The 12,605-nt window shown below is 42.7% G+C and overlaps 1 protein-coding gene across 14 annotated transcripts in view; it reads right to left on the bottom strand.

Annotated features, from left to right (window-relative positions):
- Positions 1-12,605, bottom strand: part of LOC143172364 (CUGBP Elav-like family member 4) — a 719,169-nt gene that overhangs the window by 173,298 nt on the left and 533,266 nt on the right. The gene's annotated exons all lie outside the window — the stretch shown is intronic.

The following is a 12,605-nucleotide window of genomic DNA, read 5'->3' as shown; positions in this document are numbered from 1 at the left end:
CTAATTTTAAGATGGATAATGTAGCTATTGAGATCAGAGTTCACTTTCCATTGTAGGTGGTCAGGCTGTAAAATGCAAAGGACAGAGGTAAGCTAATGCTGCTAACAGGACTTTTTCTTGTTGGTGCTCAGAAATGTTTAAGTATAATTATTAGACAGAAGTTATAACTGTTTTAATGAACAATTTGTTGCACAGTGATGCCCAAACTAAAACTCTTTGATCATCACAGTAGACTCTTCCCTCTTTCTGTTCCCAAAGCCTATTAAAATAATTTAACCCACCTCAAGTTTCAGCACAGCTTGTTGTTACTGGAAATTAGCTACTTTGTCCGATCCAATTTCAAATTAGAAAACATAATCAGAAGAGCCCCTGCCACTTCACTGGAAGGACCATACTTCCACCATCAAAAAATCTCATCATTCTCATACTCTTTCTGAGGTCTTCATTTTCAGCCTTCTCTTAATTGCAATTTTTTTGGACCTCAAAGAACGCCACAGCTTCAATTTGTCCCCTCACTTTCATATAAGTACCTCTCCTTGAATATTTTTGTGATGCCTTTCTCTGAGTTGTCTGTTCAGTTACACTTCTTTTTTTTGGCTCCCAAAAAAGGACAATCTTCTACACCCTGAGTAATATCACAGCTACGCATAGCTGGACCTTTATTCTGTATATGCCACCTATCTACTATGGAGATGTTAAAATCTGGGGGCAGCTTTTTCAAAACTATTTCATCGCTCCATGGTTCACAGCTGATGTGTTTCTGAAATGACAGAAGACAAACTGACCTCAAAGGCTGGACCACATGAAAATGAAATATGAGCAGTATCTTTTCCTTCTAATCTCAGACTCTTACAGAAGTGGAAACAAGGTGCTTCATCTCCTTCTTGCATCTGACATAAGAGGGATACAAAATGAACGTTCAACAAATTTCATTTCTGAAGATTCACACAAATCGGAATATGAAATCTTAACTTTGCTGCTGTAAATTGATAAAAAAGCCCTGTAAGGTCAAGCCATATCTGCTATAATCCTCCAGTAAGCACAGCTGTACTGCGCAAAAAAACCCCAACAAGTGAAAAGTGTGACAAAGGAACAGAACCCCAGGATGAACTTATCTCAGTTTGGGCCAGAGAGATACAAATGTCACCAGGACAATAATCTCTGGAAAAAAAAAAACATGGCAGAAACAAAGAAATTTATGGGTGTCTGGAAAAACATGCAGAGCTGAGATGCTGTAAACCAGCATTGCTTTAATCAAGAATTTCTCATCCCATTGGCTAGGCTACTATTAAACATTGCATTTGAATGCTATTGGGTATATTGTGTGGTTTCTTTTGTTTCTTTGTTTCTGGGTGGAGACTTGTTATCTAATATTGGAAAAAAGGGAAAGAAAAATAACCTGTTTCTACAGTAGGTCATATCGACATATTGGGATTTCATCTTGTGTAGCTGAATCATTTGTATCTGACAGGTACGACTACATGGAAGATGTTAGTCTTCACAGATAAATTAATTCAAAGAAATGTTTAGAAATCTCCAGAGCTGCACCCATTGACTTCTGCTCCAAGCTGAGGCAGAGTAACCACATTTTCAGAAAATGGCTTTCCTGCTGCTGTGACAAAAGAGTTTTTGGTGGAAGTCATTCACTTTTTATTGCTTGAAGAAGACAGTGCCAGGGTGAAAAATTTCACTGTAATGTTCATGATGTTAATGAACATAAATCACAGGGCAATTTGGCCAACTGTAGTGGCTCTGGGAGGGCTTTCGTTAGCTAAAGGGATGTGTTGTGCTTTTGGCATCATTTAGTGCAGAGGACATAGAAACAGGAATCAACCTTCTCCCTTCATGGTGTGCTGAAGATCAGGTGCCTCTGGTCTTAGCTGGAGTGGATGGGTGAGAGAAGAGTGATGGAGGTAACAGTGATGCTGAATGGGGAATGTGCTGAGCTGAGGAGTAAGGGTAGCAGGGACATGGGACAGAACAGGATGAAGGCAAGCTGTAATGAGACAGTTAGGAACTGCCTTTGATTTTGGGAGCTTTGAATGCATGGATTTCAGTCTGGTTTGACCAGAACGAGCTGAACTGCCTCTAGCACGGTCATGGTCATCTACCTGAAACGTGCCTAACGGAACCGTTCGATAATTGGTGGGATAAAGATTTCCCTGGGCTTAATTCTATGGTTTACATTAAGTAACAATGGAAATGTAATCATTGAACTCATGTCTTTGTTTGTCAGTTTGTGGATCTTGAAGAGAAAATGGTTCAAAGGTAAACCACTTCTTAAAAGGAATAATAGGTATGAGAAAAGGGAAGGAAAGGGATTTAGTGCTGTTAAACCATGTTATATATAATTTGTGTGTTTTCTCAATGACATAAAATTATGCTTTTTCCTGGTAGGTTGGAGCTGCAGCAGGATGTTTCTGATGCTTTTATTTCCATCCGAGTTATGTCAACCACATTAGTACACATGTGCATGCACACACATACTTCCTTTTTTGTACAACTCTCCATTCCTTCACTGAGTCCTTAATCACTTCTGTTCTACTTCTACAAAATTTTCATGGCCTGAAAACAGTCAAAACAAAGTTTTTGTCTAATTAAAACCTGTGGCTGAGAGAATCAAGCTAAGTATGAAGAAAGAGAATGAAAGAATTGTAAAGTACCTTTTATGGTCTACTAGCTGAACTACACTGTCCCTCCAGCATTCTGGCAAAATCATTGCACAAATTGGCTCTTTTCTTATTTAACTTACTGGTGCATGTGGGGATGCTACTGTGGTCACTGGCAGCTCTCCCAGGACTAAGTTCTCTGAATAAGTTCTGTAGAGGTAGAGAACCACCTCAGTATGCCATGGTGTCAGGCTTAGTGCGTAAACATAGACTAGAGACAGGGAACAAGGACAGAAGGCAGAGAGAGGTAAATAAATTGATGGTTCTGTTCTTGCTGTGTAAGAATATGAATATGAAGAAATGTCATCTTTCTCCCTGACCATTTAGATGTTACTCTCTTTCCTGAGACAGGAACAAGCATCAGGGCACAACATTCTCTACGTTGTGGACCTCACCCTTCCCTTGCCCGAACCTCGTCAAACTAATTTCACAAGTAGGTCTGTTTTGCATGCTGCAGTGTCCTGATGAGGACACTTCCCGCTGGCTTGTGCTAATGCTGGAGTCCAGGCTGTGGGTTAAGATTTTATGCAAGCGACGCTTCACCTATGTCTAGGGTGGGTCTGTGGGAGGATGCCCATTAATTTTGATGGACTTTGCATCATACGCTGTGGAGCTTGAGAAGAAAAACAGAAGATATTTATCCAATGCAGGAGATACTCTGGCAAGTTGTCTTGAAGGTGGTTGTCCCAAACAAGTTGAGCAGAAAAGCCAAGTCAAATGGCATGACTGAGTTTACCCAGATATCAACACAGTGTGAAGTATGACACTGCATGACAGACCAGCAATGGACTGAAGATCAAAATACCAAGATTAAAGGCAAGCTCCAGTACGGAACTGCCTGTATTTTTGAACATAGTCACAAGTCATTGCAGAGGTAATGTTTACTTCTACCTGGCAGACAAACACTTGAGAAGTTCCCCTTGTTCCTGTGGTAACTCCTTACATAACTGGACAGAGTAGGAGAGGGATTGTTTCCCAGAGAGAGGAGCAGAACTTTTATAATATCTTCCTCTCCTTATTCCCAGGCTCTCCAGTCAGCCCAGAAGATCTCACTGTCAGTGGGTATTCTCCACAAGGAGAAATAGATATCAGAGTGTCACTAGGAGGTTTCCCTGAGGTGAAGAGTAGGGGAAGGAGGGACAAAAGGTGAAGAATAGATAAGAAAAATTATTCTCCTACAAGGTGTAGAGTTATCTTCTCAGAAAAGAGAGTAGTGAGTAACATTCAGGAAATGTGACTGCAAGTGCCTCAGGTGCCTCCTGAGTTGGTGGGTTTTACTGAGTGCCAAGTTCCGTCTCTTGCTAGACAGTCACCTACAGGAAGCTCTTGGCTAAGACAGTGTTTCTGCTGGGCAGACAGAAATCAGCAATGCTGAGAGGATGGTCCCACAGACTGGTAATGAAATGTCTTGCTAATGAGAGATGAGTTGGGCTGGCTGCAAAGATCATTGCAAGGTGCTGCTGTATATGAGGACATCTGTCAAGTGCAGTTCACCTGCCAGAAACAAGCCATTTTAGTTGGATGTGATTCAAACTTCCTCTGTCTCTACATGATATTTGTATGCTTTATGGAATAAATGCTTCTTGTTACCTTCGTTAGCATGTGTCATTGAATATATAATGTCCTGTCACTTTCACTAGTATGTTCTATTGACTATATTGCTGCTTGCAAAGCTCATGTTGAGTTAATGTACCCGATTTACTTATACAATTAATTTTGCTTTATTTCCAGAGACATGCTGTGACCATACTGTGATGCAGATCCTGTGAGAGTGACTGTAATAAATAAACCCAGTGAACAATTATCTCCAAAATACAGCTTCACTGACACAAATCAGTGGAGTATATTTCTGCACTTACATTTAAGAGCTGGTGGTCTCTTACTAAATGTGGAGTTTAACCAACAGGGAGTACAAGCAATGCATTTGTGATCAGAACTGGAGGGGCAGAAGGAAAAAACAACCAAACAGCTTCACTAGTAATAATTTGGAGGGGAAAATCAGTTCTGTGGTGTGGATGTACCAATAAAAGCAATTTTTCTGAATGTCTGTATTTTTTCCCAAGCTTTCTGGCACATTGATAGATAGGTAGATAGATAGATAGATAGATAGATTTTTTTTTTTTTTAATGGGATTTTTATCTTATGATGCTTGCATTTGGAATTAAAAAACACCTTGTCCTTTGGTGAGGAAAGTGCACTGTTTTTTCCTTCTGTCTGCAAATCTTTTCTTTTTGACTGGGTAACATTTCATTCTCTGTACATTTTCTTTGGACTACTCTTGCAGTGAAACTGCTCTATATACCTGCTGAGATGATATCATTCTACTGTGGATGAAAACTGGTAAGTTCTCTGGAAACTGGAAGAAATTTTAAATTTCCAAGACCAGAGTGCTGCAGAACCAAAGGAATCCTACAATCACTGACTTGCTCTCTCTGTAGTTTTAAATAATTCTGAGAGTGCTTAAATCTAGATCATAGAATCATCGACTGGTTTGGGTTGGGAGGGACCTTTAAAGGTCGTCTGGTCCAACCCCCCAGCAATGAGCAGGGCCATCTTCAACTAGATCAGGTTGCTCAGAGCCCCGTCCAACCTGACCTTGAATATTTCCAGGGATGGGGCATCCACCACCTCTCTATGCAACCTGTTGTGCTTCACCCCCCTCAGTGTAAAAAATGTCTTCCCTATATCTAGTCTGAATCTGGCCTCTCTTAGTTTAAAGCCATTACCCCTTGTCCTATTGTTACAAGTCGCCATCTTTCTTACAAGCCCCCTTTAAGTATTGAAAGGCCACAATAAGGTCTCCCCGGAGTCTTCTCCAGGCTGAACAACCCCAACTCTCTCAGCCTTTCTTCATAGGAGAGCTGTTCCACCCCCCTGATCATTTTCATGGCCCTCCTCTGGACCTGCTCCAACAAGTCCATGTCTTTCCTGTGCTGAGGGCTCCAGAGCTGGACGCAGTCCTCCAGGTGGGGTCTCAGCAGAGCAGAGTGGAGGGGCAGAACCACCTCCCTCGACCTGCTGGCCACGCTTCTTGGGATGCAGCCCAGGGTACAATTGGCCTTCTGGGCTGCGAGCACACATTGCTGGCTCATGTCCAGCTTCTCATTCACCAGTACCCCCAAGTCCTTCTCAGCAGGACTGCTCTCAATCCCTTCATCCCCCAGCCTGTATTGATACTGGGGGTTGCCCCGACCCAGGTGCAGGACCTTGCACTTGGCCTTGTTGAACCTCATGAGGTTCAAACGGGCCCACTTCTCGAGCTTGTCCAGGTCCCTCTGGATGGCACCCCGTCCCTCAGGCATGTCAGCCGTATGCTCCAGACATGGGACAGTCATGAAATGGATCCCAACTAACAGTAGATTTTACAGTGTAGTTGTGAATGTTTGAGCTAGGTGTCCAGATGCCTAGATTAAGATACAATTCTTGTGACCAAATGATGGAATCTACTTTGAGCTGAAAGGAATCTTGATCAAACTCCACTGACCATATTGCCTAACTCACTGTTGACTATAGAGGCAGCCTAGAGAGATTTGCTGAGATACAAATGCAGATGTTGTGGGGACACATATTCAGTCAAATGAATCACCAACCTGATCTTCAGGTAAACAAAATTGAGGAAGATGAAGTGGTTGTGGTCCTTATTATTTTTATTCAATAACTAGCGTATTGAGGAGTCTTTCTTAATCCATGACTCAGCAGTTACTTTACAGTATCTGCATTGGTGTTTGTAGTTCCTCTAGGCCTCATGGTGACAACACGGCATCAGTGAGAAGACAGCAGCTTTGATTGCCAGATTGCTCCAAAGCCCTGAAAAGCTAACAAATGTCTTATCCACTGTCATTCTTGTCACTTTGAGCTTTGTGCTCTGAGATATTTAACTCCCACTGTGCTGTTCCGCCTTTGCAGAAGATTTGCTAGAAGAATGGCAATATCTTCACATGGGCAACCGTTGCCACCTGCGAGAGATCTGCACCACTGTTTCAAAATGGATTAATTTCCTCTCCCCAGATGTGACACCATTCATTATGTTATGTCATGGTAGAGGAAAAGAAGAAAAGTAAGAGTAAATCATATGAGAGGAGGGGGACCACCATATTAAGAGGAGTTTTATTCTAGTGGGGCTTATCTGGGTGATAAACTCAGCCACTGAGAGCTGAGGCTTCTCCCCTGACACTCCAACCCCACACACCCAGCGAGTGGGTCATAGCTCAGTCTGTCCATCTGCATCAGAGTATTTAGGGTCATGGTGTTAAAGGTTATGATACACCCTCCAAACATGCGAGGTAGGTCCTGGCCTTAATCAGGCTGGAAAGAGTGGACATTGAATATCAGTCAAAGAAATGCCAAGCTCTGTCCCTCAAGCTCCTGTTAGCAGTCATACCATGGTTTGCTGATACTTGAGCTGCTGGCAGGAACAAAAAGACTGCTTTGCCACGGCAGTCATGCGCAGCATGTCTCCTGAAAAACCAATGCACGGCAGGGCGAAGGGAGGGTAGGATTTCAACCTTGGCTCCAAGTTGCCTCGCTTTCCTGGGTTTATGTCAGGCCCTTAGCGTTATTTGAACATAGTTTTTGTGGTTTAATTTGCATAATTGATGAGATGGAAAATTATCTCGATGATTGATGGATGTTCTGTATGCACCAGAGTTTGTCACAAAATATAACACATCTGTAGGATGAGCCTGCTGCTCCTGCCATGTTATTTCCCAACAGGGCTATAAAATTCTAACTTAACCCTGCAGGTTTTTAGGTTTCTTTTGTTTTTAATCTTTTACAATATAATGTGCAACACGGTAAACAAACACAAAGACACAGCATCAACTAAAGTTACCATCTTTCTTCATTGTACTCCAAGGACACGGAGTAGTAAAAGGAAAAAAATGGTATCACACTTGTGGAATAAATCCAAGACTTTCCTACATGAGGTGTTCTCAGTCTCAGTGGACTTGCACTATAGCTATATCTATACATTTCCACCTGCTTTGGGTACAGTATATCTCTTTCAGAAGTTTGCATTAATAAAATTTTCTTTTCATTTGCAATTGGTTATCAGTGCATAGACCACAATTCATGTGATGAGTGGACTTCATTTTGATAATTGCTTGTTATATTTTTTTTTATAATCAAGACATGATGCCAAGTGCAAAAGTACTCTTTAGTAATTAACAGTGTTTCTTCCCAGGGGAAGCCTGACTTGGTCCATTCCTGTTCAGCAAACCAGTGAGACATATGGGTGACTTGAAGTCTGTATTAAAGTTGAGTGTGAAGTAGCATATACTTTACGTCCAGCATGTGTTAAAGTTCTCTGTGGAACAGGGATGGTCTTAGGGACACATGCAACTTCTTTGCTGAACAGTGAATTTGGAGAGATGAAGTCTCCCCTGTCCTGTCTGCAAATTAGTGGTCAGGCACAGCAGGCAGTTTATGCAGTTTTCGTACGCCAGAATTATATGGTGGATGGATGTGCTTTGTGCGGTGTATCCTCTGTAATTGTCTCAGCTATCAGGACAAGGTAGCTGATGAGCTCCTACCTACACTAAATGGTGGACCAGTCCCTCTGGGCAGTCTGAGTTGGCAATTTGAATCTGGCCCTGACACCCCAGGACACAGTCCTTTAGGGAATGGAGAAGGTGAGGCACCTTTTAGTCCTACATGGGCTATATTCAGGGAGGATTTATGAGGAAAGAAGGGAGAGAAGGAGGTGAGAAGGGAGTTTTCTTGATCCTCAAATTGATCATACCCAGAAACTATGAACAACATTTCTAGGGCACTTTCAAATGATTTCAGCAGACTAAAAGCATAGGCTAAGCCTAGGATTATCACAGCACTTGAAGGTCAGTTTTGCTGTGTCAGGTGAGTTTTCTCTAGTTTTGGTATAAGGAGGACACAACTGCACTGATGTCAGTGAGGCTGGGGAAGATGAACAACACTGGCAGTCCTCCAACCACTTAAGAAAAGCTACCAGAATAAAGGATTTACCCCAGGAACTCTACTGTGCCAACTCGTTGCACTGAATGAAAATTTGCTTCAACGGGAATTTGTTCTCTGAGCTACATATAGATTCCTCCAAACTTTGAATAGACCTAATCTGCTTTTCTCAGTGATTTAATGTAATACACTTTAGTTCACATTTACAAGAGGATAAAAACATGTGTGTGGCATTAAGCCTGTATGTGGTACTATGCACTTTTTCCATCGTCTAGCATATGTCATTAATGTTCCCTGCAGAAAAAGGATATCAGACCAAGAAAAAAAATCAGACTAAGAAAGGAAAAAAAATGAAGAACTGGGGAAAGACACTGACAATATTGTGTCTATGCCCTTAGAAAATGACTCCAAACCTGAAACTATTCAGCTTCTGAGCACGGAGGTAGAAAAATCATACGGCGATGGCCACGGTTCTTTTCCAACAAGGAACTTTTCTACCAAGGAAAATGAAAGACATTCTCTCTGTGCCTGGTCCACACATGACGCTGCTCCAGTTTGAAGTGACAAAGGGTTGATTAGTTATGATCGGCTGCTACAGCTGAGGCTATACAGAACTCCAATCAATTTCCCAGCAATCAATTTGTTACACCAAACTCTCTTTCCCTCCATCTACAACTGCCTGACATCCATCAGGGCCTCCTTCTCCTGCCTGCAAGTCCTGGTGAGCATCTGAAGATAGCTCAGTGGGCTGAAACGGAGATCACTTGCTCAGCATGCTATTGGGCAGATATACTGGCGGCATTAACCCTCTGGAGCTGAGCAGCTCAGCTGCGCACTTCAAGTTTCCACTGTGATATTATATTTGACATTCAATTTGAAATCCTAAACTCCTTTAATGCAATATCTCAGCACAATGATAGTAATAAGGCAGTACCGCTTGCTTTCGATTTAACTACCAAAGGCAAAGTGGAGAGGGGGAGAAAACAGCCCCAATTATGTTAACCCCTTTGCTACTAGCTCAGTAGGTGACTTGCTTTATAGGTACAAAATTCCATGTTAAAATAAACTGAGAAGAAAGGCAGAGGAGTGCTTTTTCAGTTAGCAGCTAAAATGATTTGTTTTGATGTGTTTTGCTCCCTGAAAGTGCCAGAGGTTGCCATTTTGCTCTGAAAATTTCAGTAAAACTGCATGGAGGTGGTACTGGTTCCAGGTAGAGCTATCACCTTGTATATTTGCAGGAGATAAACAGTTAAAATCCTACTTTTCTAAATGCAGGGCCACAGTGTGCCCTGATGGGGCCCTCACCAAGGTCTCCCTGATGCTTCAGAAATCTACCTCCATGGTTTTGTCATCATCCCACATCAATCGAGATGATAGCAGTGGTTTAAAGTACCCTGATGTCTTCTCTATCCAGAGGAACGGGTTGAAATCAGTGCACCAGCTCTCAATATCTCTATTTTACAAATGGGGAAACCTGTCAAAACTGACGTCTGGTTTTGATGGGAGATGGAAAATTTGTTCACTGTCCAAGCTGAAATACTGACTGTTCACCTCTAGGGTTTCTCAAGGCTCAGATCTGGGGCTGTCCGTTCTAGAGAACTTTGAAACACCATTTCTAGCCAAAATTTGCCTCTAATCCTAAGGCACAGTAAGACTGTCACCCAGATTTTTGTCAACTTTCCAGGGTGAGAAAATACAAAGTCTGGCTGTGTTACACCAAGTTTTGCTCAGCTCTTCTACTGGCATTCACCATCCATTAGACTCAGCAGATCTGAGCCAGCGTGAGTCAAAGCAGGGATTAGGGTGGGAGGAAGGGGACATAGACTTAATGAATCAAGTCTAAAGGTAGTTAATATTCCTACTATAGATAGGCTTGTAAAGGTAAGTTTTTTTTCCTTCTGGTAACTTAATTTCTTTCTCTGCTAGTCTTTTCTCATCTTTTTTTTTCCCCATGTATAAAGCAGTGCTTTATACACTATCTCTTTGACCATGTTTCTAGACATATGACCTATACCGTAGCCGATGGTATAAAACTTCCCCGGCTGCCTCTTCCCAGCTTGTCCTTAGACACCAGGTGAATGTCAGAGATCTAGACTCAAACTATTTAAAACCATTTAGCCAACTTTACACGGCAACTCTTCGGTCAAACTTTCTCTGCTTTAGGAAAGGACATGTCGCCCCTCTTGGCAAATCAATTATTCAGATGCTATGATAGTCCGAGGCATCGTATCAGTAATAAAGTAGTGAATTATTAATCACGGCTTGTGCCATTTCGATTAGATTTGGGAAATTCAGGATTAAATTTCTGGCACCCCGTGTCTTGGATTGAGCTCAGCCCAGCTGGCCTGACAGGCATGAGCTGGCTTTGTACTTCAGAGGAGGCTGGTGGATAAAAATTACTTGAAAAGCCTCAGAACTTCAATTATTATTAGTAGTATTTTGGAAGGAACTGGAATGACTGAAAATAGATTTCCAATCTGCAGGGCAGTTTTGGTTTCACACAAAACTTGTGCTGTAATAGCTCAGTCTTTTTTTCCAGTTCCTCTGAGCTCATCTGCTTGCTGCAAGAAAGACTAACTCGGCTTGAAAGACGAGGCAGTCTGGTGAGTCTGTATGTCTGTGTACAGTATTTACACTTTCCACATTTTATCTGGGCTCTGAGGACACTCTGGGAGACTGAAATCATATTAATTAGAAGCACAGGACCAGCACTCCTACTGCTCTGGCACTATCTGTTGAGGGACGGAGAGCCTTAATGCAGGAAGCACGAGCCTTGGCATCCAGGAGACTTTGCTTGCAGCCTGCTAGGGCCAGTGTAAAAGGGTTTTGGCTTTATCTGCCCTGTCCCATACAGTGCCCTGCCACATAAATTCAACCTGGCTTCACTCAGCTGATACTGTTTAGCACTTGCCTGTGCTTGGTGCATGCTGCAGAGAGCCTGCTCTGAAGTGCTGGTGAGCGCTCCCTTCACTGGAGAAGGGCTTTCTGCAAGCGTGTCTGCTACAGCGAGGGGAGCAAAAGCAGGAATGGGAAAGGCAGCTGGGAGAGGGGAGGCTGTGGGGAGCATGTGGGGAGTGACAGCTCTCCCACATGTGGCTGGGGGACATGTAAAGAAATGCTGGGAGGCAATGCCGGGGTGTCAAGGTTGAAGTGGTACATCTGAGCGTGGCATGGGGAAATGCTGTGCGTGGGAGCTTGGTACTGCCGGGTGTCGGGGGGATGTGAGCTAAGAGGGACCCCAGACCTCAAACCACCTGGGAGAACCAGGGGGGAAGTTCTGGGGTGCCCCCAACCAGAGCAGAAAATGTGTCACAGATCTGTGAAGAAAGATCAATTCCTCTCTGGTGACTTTCACCCATGGATGAAATTTAATTTTTCCTTGTTGCCTATAGGCATAGCAGATTTGCAGAAGTTAGTAACTTCTTCAGCAGTTAGGCTGGGAAGTTAAGTAACTTTGTCCAGGCCTTAAGGAAATCAAAGAAAAAGCCCGGGTGACCTGACCCTACACTCACATCCTTGTCAATGAGAACTGATAGCACAGGTCTGAAATGCAGCCTGCCGGGTTTCTCTCTGTGAAGTTGGCCTTTTGCTAGGCATACAACTGCGGGAACAGCTTTTGCCACAAATGTAGTCCAATTCAAACCCTGAACAGGACTCAAAAGTGACTGAGTTGAAAACCCTTGACATGAAGGAAATAACATTTCACTTGGTGCAGTTTTAATTTCATCCCTCTGCCCTGGAGTCAGAGGTTTCTGAGCAGAACAGGGACTGTGGAGAACATGTGCATTGCGGGGAGGAAAGTGTGTGGGGAGATGCTGCATGTAGCTAGTTTCTTACTCTTCGAAGCCTTCATGACTTTGGGGGAAAGGAAAAGTAAAAAAAAAAAAAAAAAAGGTTTTAAAAGAATTTTTTTGAAAGAGGAGCTGAAAAAGACATCAAAACAGATCAAAGAAACTCATGGAAGTGGGGAAAAAAAACAGAGAGAGAAAAAAAAAAGAAGGAAAAGCT

This window comes from Aptenodytes patagonicus, chromosome Z (genome assembly GCF_965638725.1).
Source record: "Aptenodytes patagonicus chromosome Z, bAptPat1.pri.cur, whole genome shotgun sequence".
Taxonomy (NCBI): Eukaryota; Metazoa; Chordata; class Aves; order Sphenisciformes; family Spheniscidae; genus Aptenodytes; species Aptenodytes patagonicus.
Note: the sequence above shows the minus strand (reverse complement) of the source record. Positions and strands in the feature narration are given on the sequence as shown.